Source organism: Cavia porcellus, unplaced genomic scaffold (genome assembly GCF_034190915.1).
Source record: "Cavia porcellus strain 051 isolate PalLab524CR breed Dunkin Hartley unplaced genomic scaffold, mCavPor4.1 scaffold_21, whole genome shotgun sequence".
NCBI lineage: Eukaryota > Metazoa > Chordata > Mammalia > Rodentia > Caviidae > Cavia > Cavia porcellus.
The window spans coordinates 14834187-14846899 of record NW_026947504.1 but is presented as its reverse complement, the minus strand read 5'-3'; the positions used below and the strand labels follow the sequence as shown (position 1 = coordinate 14846899).

At 36.2% G+C, this 12713-nt stretch overlaps 1 protein-coding gene and 1 non-coding gene across 5 annotated transcripts in view; both read left to right on the top strand.

Moving 5' to 3' along the window:
• Window positions 1–12713, top strand: part of Jakmip2 (janus kinase and microtubule interacting protein 2) — a 163088-nt gene that overhangs the window by 87588 nt on the left and 62787 nt on the right. The window lies entirely within an intron of this gene.
• Window positions 6697–6805, top strand: LOC111753790 (U6 spliceosomal RNA). The gene has a single exon (XR_002788575.1). It is a non-coding gene; the product is annotated as a U6 spliceosomal RNA (small nuclear RNA).

Genomic DNA, 12713 nt, shown 5'->3' with positions numbered 1-12713 from the left:
GCTTACACTACTTCCAGACTCCTTAGGTGATGTCACAGCCTTTGGGTGCTACCCTTACACTTGGCTTAAACCAGTCACATACCCTTAAGTTTTTTTGCTTCTTTCCTGTTAATTCTCCTGTGCCTTCCTATTTCTTTCCAGAAACATTATTTTGTTCAGACTGTAGAAGCCATAGAAATCTTCCGAGTAGGAGTAAAAACCTCATTGCTATTTGGAAAAGCTATTGCTATTCAAGCACCTGTCTCTATACATGCATGCACATGTTCTGTTCCCCTTTAAATGTCCTAAATCATATTATGCTGAAATTTATTTTATGCAGTGCTTAGAAACTGATTTTAAATAAGGTGTGGAACAAAATCTGAACAGGTGGGACTACCAATAATGAAATGGAAGCACTCAAATGTGATTCCTCTAAAAATAGGAATATTTCTGGTACAACTGGATTTGTAGGCTCTGGAGTAAGGTTGTGCATGTAATATTCTGACTTTGCTGTTTCCATCTACACAATTTTGCACAATCCATATTTCTTCTTTGACTTTTTCCCTGGATACAGTACTTACAATGTGGGTTAAACACGAAAATGAATATATACCATTTCATAGAGTGCCTGGTCAATGTCAAGCGCCCTACAAATATTAGTTCATCCCATTGCTAAGCACAAGGCTGACTCTTCATCTCTCTGAGTTTACTGCTCCTACCCACACACTGCCAGTGTCCTATCCATGATAATTATGTGTCGTTTTCAACCTTTTTTCCATACCACCCTACCCCAACAGTTTGCACAGTATATGGTCTTTTTCCTCATTCCAGACCAGCTAGAGAAAATCCCGATTACATCCCGATTACACCACTGATGGAGCTGTGTGACTTGTAGTAAGGGAATCACCTCCTATCAGCTTCATTCTTCCCTCTATAAAAGGAGAGTCTTTTTAAAAAATCCAAAGTGGGAGGATGCACATAAGTTACTGCATTGCCTGATAAGGGCCGCATAAAGATGCTGGCTCATAGCGTGGAACATGACGGTGGTGAGAATGGATCAGAGTTCTTTAACCTTAGGGAAGAGACAAGCACTTTGCCTTTTCCACCGTAGTCCAAATGTTGCTCTCATATTTGAACATTGGCAGTGCATGCTTATTTAGCCGAGTTTCTTTCTATTCCATTCTTCCATATACATAACTTCTAAAATAATTTTCCTGAAAAGCAAACAGCAATTTACCTCTTCTTAAATGGCTTATCAGATTCCTAGTAACTATTAAATGGAATGCAAATTCAGTATCTCAGCAGTCAAGACATGCATCATTTAACCTCACGTATTTTCCTAATTGCACATCTGTTGGTGCCCTAGACTGAATCTTTCATAGCAAACATAATGAACTATAATTTATTTCTCACATGTATTTTCTCCTGTCTTTACTTCCTGCCTGTAGTTAATCCCTTCTATTTATCCTCATGTCCCAACCTTAGCCATACACCTTCAATTTTTGTTAAAATATCCATTTATTTATATAATACTGAAATTCATTTCTATGCAGAGTATAGAAATTATATTCAAATATAATTCATGCTCAGCACTGTACTAAGTACTGATATTCAATAAGGAGACAGGAGACAAATGAACACAATCTTGGCCTTGTGAGTCATTGGCTGTCTGCCTGTCTGTCTGTCCATCTCTTTCTCTCTCTGTCTCTGTCGTGTGTGTGTGTGTGTGTGTGTGTGTGTGTGTGTGTGTGTGTATCCACTCTTTTGGCATTTACATGCACAGGTTCATTTGCTTATACATATTGTATTACCTTCAAAGATAACATAATGCCTTGCACCTAATTATACTTTAAAAGAGATAGTTGTTGATCCGATTGTTGAAATGATTTTCCAAGGAAGTAAGTAGCAATAAGGAAAACTGACCCTATTTATTACCTTCTATTAATAAATTTCACATCTTGCTTCCAAGATTTCATCAGTTGGACAAAAATGGAGTTAAACATTGAACTTTGAGATACAAATCAACACAGCATCCCAAATATTTTTTAAATGATCTACATTGCTCTGTAATGTATTAGTATGTCATTCTACAAGATGATAGAAGAAATATTGATAACCAGTTACACTTAGGTTAAGTATGAACAACAAAATGCAATTTTTATAATAAAATTATATAGTTTATCTAAACATTGCATGTTTTTATCTAAGTAACATTAATAAATGTAAATCCTTAATTATTATGATTTTTTAAAAGTAACATTCATATTATCTATCTCCTGTATATAGAAATTTCTTCTCATAATTGACACTTTGCAAAAGTGTCTTTGTGATAATTTTTAATGCAATTGCTTTGAAAAAAGTTACCTAGGAAACAACAGAATAGGTTATATCCATTTCACTTAAAATAAAAAAGTATGCCGTCAGTTATAAATACAATTCTTTGGAGTCTTTCCCTTCCAAAATGTGAGTGTTTTTTTCCTTGACTTTTTAAGCAGTTGGCTCCTGCATTAGGCAGGTACTTTGATGCATGACCCTTGCATCATCTGACCTTGAGCACATAGGTATTTTCTGCTTTGTTTGAAGTTCTTCCTCACATCCAATGAAGCTGATTTTCATCATTCCACAGCTGCTGTAAGGTGCTATGGATCCAGACAGAAGAGTCAATGCAATAAGTATATATGCCACAAGAGATTTAGCTGTAGTAAATTCATCCTTAAAAGCCTTCTAAAAAAAATTTAAAAAGCAGCAGTACAAGATGACTTGGTCAATGCCACAGAGTGAAATTAAACTCTGAACTATGATGGATAGAAGAGAATTGAAGAACCTTAGTGTGCCTTTAAAAGTTCATTTAGTTTTATTATTTAACTACCTCTTGCATCATGATTTAACTTTCACCCAAAATCAAAACAGGTATGTAAGGACTTCAACAATGTAAAAGAAATTTACAAAATAAATCTTGTTACAATAATATTTGAAGAAATTGTGAAATCTGTTCTTAGGTTTTAGAGTTTTCCTTCAGTTGGGATCAGTGTTAGTTAAACTGAACTGTTTCCTAGTCATTGCAGGTACGGCAAGGTGAATAAGACACAGTTTTACTCCTTTTTCCCTAGAAAATCTTAGGTTTTCTTCAGTGTTTATTGATACATATGTGCAGTACATAATGATTAAATTTCTCATGAGAAGTTGGTACTTGCAGATAACGCATCTTAATCCTTTTTTTCGTTTCATTCCCTCCCACCTTTCTCCCCACCCCCTTATTCCATCTCTGGGTCCCCTTCCTTTTTGAAAAAAAGAAACCTTTCTCTCTTTTTCCTATTAATCTAGGTTTCACTTTGCTCTTTATTTATGTTTTAAATTTCTCATGTAAAGGGAGCCATGTGATATTTAACCATATGTGTCTGGTTTATTACACTTAACATTATAATCTCATGAAGCACCCATTTTTCTGATGACTACAGTTTATCTTCCTTTATGGAAGAATAGTACACCATTGTGTATGAATATCACATTTTCTTTATCCACTCTCCTGATGGAAATGGGGCCACTTTTAAGGTTCAGCTATTATGAATTAAGCTGTTATAAACAAGAGTCTGTAAGTATTTTTATAATATCGTTTAGCACTTTTGGGAAGGCACTAGAAGAGGAATAGCTAGATCAAATGAAATTCATTCATAGACTAAAATCAAAGAATGGAAAGCAATATCCCATGCAACAGGAGCCACAACACAAGCAGGTGTGGCCATACAATTTTCAAACACAGTGAACTTCAACCCTAAACTGATCAGAAGAGGCAAAAAAAAAAAAAAAAAAAAATCACTATATATTGGTAAAGTGAACAATTCAGGAGGAAATACAATTACAAATATATTTATCCTGAACAACAGCACACTCACCTCCATAAAGCAAACACTACTGGATGTGGATGCAAAAGATCGGAAAAACATCAACACAGTTATATAGTGAGGGGATTCAATACCTCCACTGTAACAAATAGTTTTACCCTTAAGTGGGACTCAGTCACCTGAAGAGTAACAATGACATGCACAGCTTATGGCCCCATTCTCCCCACTGTTCTTTCCACATCTTGGTTTAATCCTTTTTTCTACTCTATCACCTATTGCCAGAAGACCTTTACTAATCAAAATGTCATCCAATCATTCTTCTCTCTATAAAACTCTCTAGTGATTACACATCACCATGTGGATGAGCCTTATCATACACTTAACAAAGGTTAGCTTGTCCTCTACCATCTGGCCACTACTTCCCAAGCTCGTTTCATGCTCTTTTTCCATTCCCATCATGAAAGTCTTGACACTCTTTTTCTCTAGATCATGTTTGATTTTACCTGTAACCTTTTATAGTCATACTTCTTCAGACTAGAATGTTGTTTACCACCCACATCACTTGCTGACAGATTCCTCATATTCCAGTTCATTATATAGCACTTTTCCAAGGACTTTTTTCTGACACATCAAGATTCTTAGGATTCTCAATTCCTCACCTCTGTGCAATGTATTGAATTTCTAATCCTTCCTTTGGGAAGGGCAGGAATGCTGTCTTGCTTAGCACAGACATGTCCTCTGTCAAGTGCTTCATGATGACTTACAAATTAATGAGTGAACAGAGTAATGTATACGTGGTAAATGCTGGAAAAAGTATCTTCAAACTGAATGTTGAAATCAGATTAGGGCATAATTTATTCTACCTAGGTATGGTAGAAATACATGAAGGAAAATAATGTTAAGTAACCTTTTATCTCAATTTAAAAGATTGGTAGAAGGGATTTCTCCGGGGGGTTGAAGAAGAAAGAGGGTAATTGAAGATTTACATGAGCAAAGTTAAGGTTTGCATAGTAGATCACTTCTGGATGAGTGCCACTTGCTTCAAATCTCAACTAAATATCATTTCCAAACAGCCTACCTGATATTCCTTTTAAAGAGGCTACCTATCTCTTGTATATGTATTAAGAGCCCTTTCCAACTCTAGACTATGAATTATATGAAGTTTTAAAACTGATGGGGTAATAATTTTCTATTTTTTGGTTGTATTTTCATAGCACTCTTCATGTGAAAAACAATATGTTAACATTAAAAATTTTGTAATAATAATAACAATTATGTAAAAAGAGGATAATTTGGTGGAAGACTAGGAGAAAGATAAACAAACATAACGGAGATGCAAAAGCTTGCATCTTACAGTCTTAAAGATACACAGTCACTTCTGTGTTGAATGTCAGCATTTCAGATTATTTTTTGCTAGCAGATGTACAGTGATTTTTAAAAGCCTTTTCACCCACTAGCCCCACCACCACATCCCCTATATAGAGAGAAACTAGCAGTCGAGGGCAAGACGGGCTTACACAGTAACCTCTCACTTTCCTATAAAATTTCTGTGTAAAGTTGATGAATGTACAGTGAGACATTTTTCTTTCTTAGAGAAGGGCTTAAAAGGGGACAGCATGTCTCTGTAGGTCGCCATGGATAAATTGTGCAAGTTTATTTCACACATTTCAAACACCAACAACACGATGCTCAAAAGCATCCTCTTTGGAAAAGAAGGCTCAGTCAAACTTTCAAAATATTCATTATGGGAAACTGTTGAAACTTAGCTTTCTGGATGTGAAATCCAGACTCTTTATACAACAGTTGCTTTCAAGTCATAACTCAATGACAATGGCTTTATTGTAAACCCTTAGATTAATAAGATTTTATTCATTGTATAGCTCAGGGCAGGCCCAGCTGCAAAGCCTTGAGCCCTGGGAATACCAGTCCTGTCAATGCAGGTCCCATTTCCCCAGAAGCAGAAGCATAATTTTTTTTTCCCTTTTCAAGGATCTCTGCCCTGTCTTTTCAATACAAAGAGGTGATAAATGTTTTTTTCCCCATCCTTTCTGTTTCACTGGTGTTTAGTGGATGGTTATATCCTTAAAAGTCTATGACAATATTAATAATAATAATTTGCTAATCACTGAACAAATTAACTCATTTATCCTTAAAAGAGCTCAGCATTGGCAATACATACATGTCCTCATTTTACAGGGAGGGAACAGAGGTTTAGAGTTTAAGTAACTTCTCAAGGACATACAGTTGGGAAATTGAATTCCAAGTCAGCCTTTCTGGTTTCAGATTCCAAGCTCTTGATGCCCACTTTCTGCTATGCTGTTTCTCTAGGCCCCCAGCTGATGCTTTCATCCTGAGCCATATCAGGAGCTCACTGGCAGCAACCAGATATAAATCCTGCTGTCTCTTTAGGAAAGTATTATTGTCGTGAAGAAGCTTCAAAAAATGCACAGATGTGCATTTGAGTTGTAGCTCTGCCATTTTATAACGGTAGTACTTTCCAAGTTATTTAACTTCTCCAGTACCTAATTTTCCTTTCTGAAAAACAATAAAACAGAACATCAGAAAGGCTGAGCTGGAAAAGCTCAAAGAGTTGTGCTTAGCATTGCATGCGGTCTGATAAAACAGTTAGTGTCTCTGAGGGTCAGATCATATGCCAATTTTTTCACTCCAGGACACTTTCTCAGTTGTTACTGTTCATGCTTTCTAGAATTTGTTTTCTCTTTGCAGACACTTGTTTCCTCTGACAGGCTGGAAGCCACTAAATGATATTTTTGCCATCTACAAAAAAAAATCCAATTTCAGTAAATAGTGGCATAATTTCTTGACCCCAAATATATGCCCATATTTCTGACAAAATAATTATGGGGTAAGTGTAGTTGTTACTCATTTAGACAGCAATATTATAAACTGGAACAGTACATAGAAGATATTCATGGGCCCTGTGCAAGGATGACATGCAAATTCATGTATCATTCTGCATTGACAAATGCAGTTGAACATCAAAATATTAGAAATTCTGGGATATTTTTACTTTCCTGAACAGACAGTGCAACTAATTTATAAACTAAGGTCAATGGCATAGATTCATCTTATTTAAATATTTATAACTGATTCACTATGTTTTGCTAATTTCTTAATTTTGTTCTTGAAATGTGTGTCACTAAAAAATAATAATAATACTATTATTGACAATAGCCAAGATATGGAAGCAACCCAAGTGTTCATTCTCAGGTCAATGATTAAAGAAAATGTGATATAACAAATAGTTTCTTTGCTGCTGTAGACAGTACACAAAAAGAGAACTCACTTGAAAAAAAGACTTGTATAGTTTTAAAGACATTAATTTGTATAAAATAACTTGTTCTGCTAAAAACTACAATGTTTTGACTTGGCATTTATATGCTTTATGGAGTGAACATTATCACTAAAATAATATATGACTCTAACAGAAATATTAATTTATTAATTAAAGAGTACTGCATTCATTTGCCAAAAGTTTTGTAACTCAGGAAGCACTATTTTCCAGAACAAAAGGGCAGGCTGGAGAAGCAATAGGAGAGAAAGAGGAAGGAAATGTGGTGTATGTACAAAATGAATTATTTGACCCTTAACAGTAAGAACATCTTATCATTTCCAATAGCACAGATGAACATGCAGGGCATTATTTTAAATTAAGTAGGTGAAGCATGGAAAGCCAAATTCTGTATGTTACTTCCACAAGAAGTCTAAATGTTAAACTCATAGAAGCAGGGAGGAGAGTGGTGATTACCATAGGCTGGGGTGTATGTGTGGGTGGGAATGGAAGATATTTGTCAAAAAGTAAAAAAAAAAAAAAAAAAAAAAAAAAAAAAAAAATCCAGTTAGATGAAGTTCTGGGGGTCTGTTACATATCCTGGAACACAGTTAAGAGCAATGTATTATATACTTGAAAATTGCTGAGAGAGTAGACTTGACATGTACTTAACACAGTAAAGTGAGTCTGTAAGGTAATATGTTTGTGAATTAGCTTCATTTATCCATTCCATGGTGAATATACATTCCAAAACAAAATGTTGTACAGTACCACTGCATCAAGTTTCATCAACTTGAAAAAGAATAAGAATCCTGAATACAAACTTTTGAATTTGGAAATTATTAGAATTATAAAGAATATTATGAAAATTATAAAGAATAGATTCTGAAGTTTCCCTAAACTTGAAAGATATAAAAGGGTGAGCCGCCATCTGGAATGCTTCGTCCTGGTAACCAGCTTGGTGGAGGAAGCAGTGGCCAACCCTGCCCCTGTGCACACACCAGCAGCTACCGAGGATGCTTCCCAGCAGTAGCCAGCACAAGCTGGGAAAAGCAGCAACCAACCCCACACCAGTGCACCCGATGGCCACCACTGGTATTCATAGCCAGAGCTGACCAGGAGAACCGGCCAGTCATGCTCTGGAGAAATTGTAGCCACATGGAAATTCCTGGGACCCCACTACCCACTTTTTCTAAAGAACCTAATAAAATGTCAAGACAAAGAAGCAAAGGGCGGTCTCTTTTCTCCAACTCATGCAGAGCAACTCTAGGAGGTGTGAACACAGAAGAGCCTGGGAATTGCACACTTGAAGTTTCTGAAGTGAGGGCAGATGAAGTAAAGAGACAACTTCATGAGACTATAAAAGAAATTAGAACAGAAATATTATCTGAGGTAAAAGAAGAAATGAAAAGCATAATAAAAGAATTGCTGAGCATCTTTAAAGAAGACATAGATAAAAAATAGAGGCGCATAGGAAAATAAGGGAAACCTTGAATGAACAATATAAGAAAATTTAGAATGCATGACACACATTCAAAGAGATATCCAGGAAGTTAATAATCCATTGAAAGCTGGAAAAATCACTTGAAAGAAACTGAAGATAAACTTTAAGGCATTGAAGACAGATTTGAAGCTAGTGATTACAAAAGGAAAGATCTCTTAAAAACAACAATAAAACAGGAAATAATAATTCAACAGTTGCAAGACAATGCAAAGAAAAATAATTTAAGAATAATAGATGTCAGCAAAAAAAGGGTGTCAACACAAATGACATTAAAAGTCTGTTTACAGAAATAAAACAGCAGAAAACTTCCCCAAAAGGACCTAACATACAGATAAGTGAGGCATGTGGACTCCAGCGAGGCATGACCAAAATAAATCTATACCCAGAAATATGATGACAAAGATCCCAGAAATTTAGCACAAGAGCAGAATATTAAATGCTGTTAGAGAAAGAAACAGATCACCTATAAAGGAAAACCCATCAGAATCACAACAGACTTCTCAGTACAAACCATCAAGTCAGAAAGAGGTTGAAGTATTTCAAATCCTGAAAGAAAACAACTTTCAACCCAGACTGATGTATCTTGCAAAACTATCTTTGAAAATTAATGGAGAAACAAGATACTTCCATGACAAAGAACAACTGAAGGGATTCATGGCCTCCAAACCAACCCTACAAAGTATACCGAAGGACAGTTTAGAAAGAGTTAAAAATTACCGCAGTTCCAGGAGCAGAGGGGAATTGTCAAGCAGGGAAATCAACTTAATGGAGGGGAAAAGTAGGCAGCCAATGGTAGGAAAATAGCAAGGCAGAGAAAAGCAATTGCATGGTGGACATAACCACTAATATAGATGGCCTTGATTCACCAATTAAAAAAACATAGAATGGATCAGGAGACAGGATCCATTAAAACACTTTATACAAGAAACACATTTAACTAAAAAAGAAATTCAAAGGAGAGAAAACAATGTTGTATGTAACAGGAAACCAGAAAACTGTGGGGTAGTTTGCTCATCAACTGAACAATGGATAAGAAAAGATATGACATTTTTATGTTTTTTTTTTATTTTAAAGAGGATAAGACAGAATAAAACCAATAAAAAACAGTGGAAAAGATACAGCACTTCAGACATTACAAAATCAACAGTAGTTACCATAATGCCTTTTGGTCTTCAAAATAGCTACAGATAACTTCAGACATAATAAAAATCAAGCAGAACAGAATAGAATAGAAACACTAAAAACAAAATAATGAATGCAATAAATGATTTCAAAACAAGCCTATGTAAATCCAAAATTGCTACCATAATATATCTATTTTTGAAATAGCTGCTCCTGCCATCAGATTTAACATAATCAAAACAAAAGAGAATAAAACTCAACCCAATAAAACAATGGAAACAATACAGGACTTCAAAGCAAGACCATAGGTAATCAACAATGGCTGCAACCCTCAGAAGGAGATCCCCCTAGATGTCACACTGTGTACCGCTATCCTCTGAACCTATGATCAAACCACTGGCCCTAGACCTGCAATGTTAGTAAAACACCAAAACTCCACAGGCATACAATTGCATTTCACTACAATAGCTATCCTCACAGCCTGTGTTTCTCTGGATCAGCCAGTGGCTTACAGGGTGTGTGTGGCAGGGTAGGGGGGATTGGTACTTCTTGTATTTCCAGCCCACATGCCAGAAGGGGCTAGGTCTGGATTTTCCAAGTTTCCACACATGATGTTGGCTCCCAGACTGGGCTCATTTGCTGGTATAGTTTTATTCTGTCTCCCCCAAGTGCACGAGTGGGAGAAGCTTGGGGCTAGTTCCTGGTCCAGTGGTAGCCCACATATGATGCTGGTTCCCACATTGGGTTTGTTTGTTGGTGCGCCTTTGTTTTCTTCTCCCCAGTCCACAAATGGTGCTGACTCACAGGGAGAGGCTTGGGTCTAGCTGTTCCTGGTCCAGTAGCAGCCTGTGCATGGCACTGGTTCCCAGACTAGGCTTTCATATATGGCATTTTTTATACAATGGAAAGGTACTCAGCTATAAAGTAAGAGAACCTTGTAGCTCTTGTAGGTAAATGGATGCAACTTGAAATCATGCTCATGGGTGAAATAGTTCAGAGTCACATGGGTGAACATCATGTTGTCTCCCTAATATAAAAAACTAAAGGAGTAAGTGGGATCCAAAATGCCCAACAGATATTGTGAAAATGAAAGGAGAGGAAATGTCTAAAAAGGGAAGGAAGCCGTGTATTGATTTCATTGTTGTTTTGTTTGATTTTATTAAATTTGATGGCATTGGCAGATGTTTCAAAGATAAGAAAATATATTATGGTAATCATTATTGATTTCCTATTATCTTGTTTTGAAGCCCTATATTGCTTTCATTGTTCTGTTTTGATTGATTTTATTCTATTTTGTTTTGTTTGATTTTATTATGTCTGATAGTATAGACAGCTACTTTGAAGATTTCAAGAGGCATTATGGTAGCCATTATTGACTTTCTTTTATCATGTTTTGAAGTACTATATCAAATTCATTGTCTTGTTTTGACTGAATCTATTCTGTTCTATTTTATTTGTTTTTATTCTCTTCAAAATTAAAAAAAAAAAGAAGATTTTTTTTAAAAAAAGGGATATCCCTGGGAGAAGGTTACCCCGGGATAATTTCAAATATGGTAGCCTACTTGTGGGCTCCAGAAGTTATAATCAACAAGAAAACTTAGGGATGGGAAAAGGTCAATTGGATCATGACTGTCTCACTCCCTTCTCTTGGCAGTTTTTCTAACTATGAAGAGGTTTTATTGCCAATGCCTAAATAAATCTGTAGAGAACCAAAAATAAGAAGGGCTTTCTAATATATGAGGTTTTCAATAAGCCTGGAACTGGAATTGTAATTTATTTATGAGATAAGGCTTAGTTATACAGTCTATGCTGGCCTTGAACCCACTCTGTAGCCTAGGTTGATTTCAAATTTTCGGTGATCCTCCTGACTTAGTTTCCTGAGTGCTGCAATTACAGGCATACATTCTACACTAAGCAATGTATTATTTTTACACATCCCTTAAAACTTTTACCCAATTTAAGCATCTTGAAAACTCTCTTGTAGGCTAGCTCATTTCCTCCACCTTGGCTAATGGCACAAATGGAAAGCACCCAGCAGAAAATTCTCATGTGCTGTACATTAATGAAGAGTGTCACCTATATTCATTAATTGTCAAACAGTCCAATGCCATATAGCCCTGTCCCTCTCACTCCATTTTGACGGTAGGAAACATTGAGGCATAGGGAATTAAATAGCTCCTTCCAGAGGTAGGATTTAAATTTAGGTCTGCCTGAATCCATAGCCCATACACTTAACCGGAAATCGTCAAATCATAATCTCCTAGAAGTCACCACATCAGAGTCTCCAGAGGTGGGGCTCCAGGTCACTAAAGCACCCCAGTAGATTGTGGTATAAAAATTTGGGGAGCCTTAAAAAGGTATTGTATATTTCTTCCTCAATAGATATCTATAATTCTTCCACTAATAATCTATTCTTGCAATACTATTTTCTCTGAAGCAAAAACTCATTTTTAAATGCAAAAAAAATCAATAGTCTGTCTCTAAATTGTCAAATATCTTTATAAAAGATGCAACAACAAAGAAATAGTCTCTGTTTCTATGGGATGAAGATTAGGATAAGGTGAGAAGGGCGAGGTAAAATTCACATCTTTTACTTCACAATGTGACCAGGGTTTGATCATAGAGCTGTGAGGAGACTGAGAGCTCACCTAAAATCATTTCAAGTGATTTAATGTTATAAATTTCCCACAGAAATCAGTTCTTAGATGAGCAAGGCTTCTAGACCTCCTCCAGATCATATGCTGCACTGGGCATCATCAATGGCAAGGACTGTCTGGAAACATATCACGTGTGTGCACTGACCCTTCAAGGACTCTCCTTTGTGCTCTTGCACACAGCCCCTAGGGAGCTGATGTCCCTCTTTACACAGGCAGCTTCTATAAAAGCCTGACCTTAAGCCACTTATGCAAAGGCAGCACAAGGGCCTATCAGATGATAAGTGTAGAAGCAAAATGCAGTTTATTCATGGAGTGTA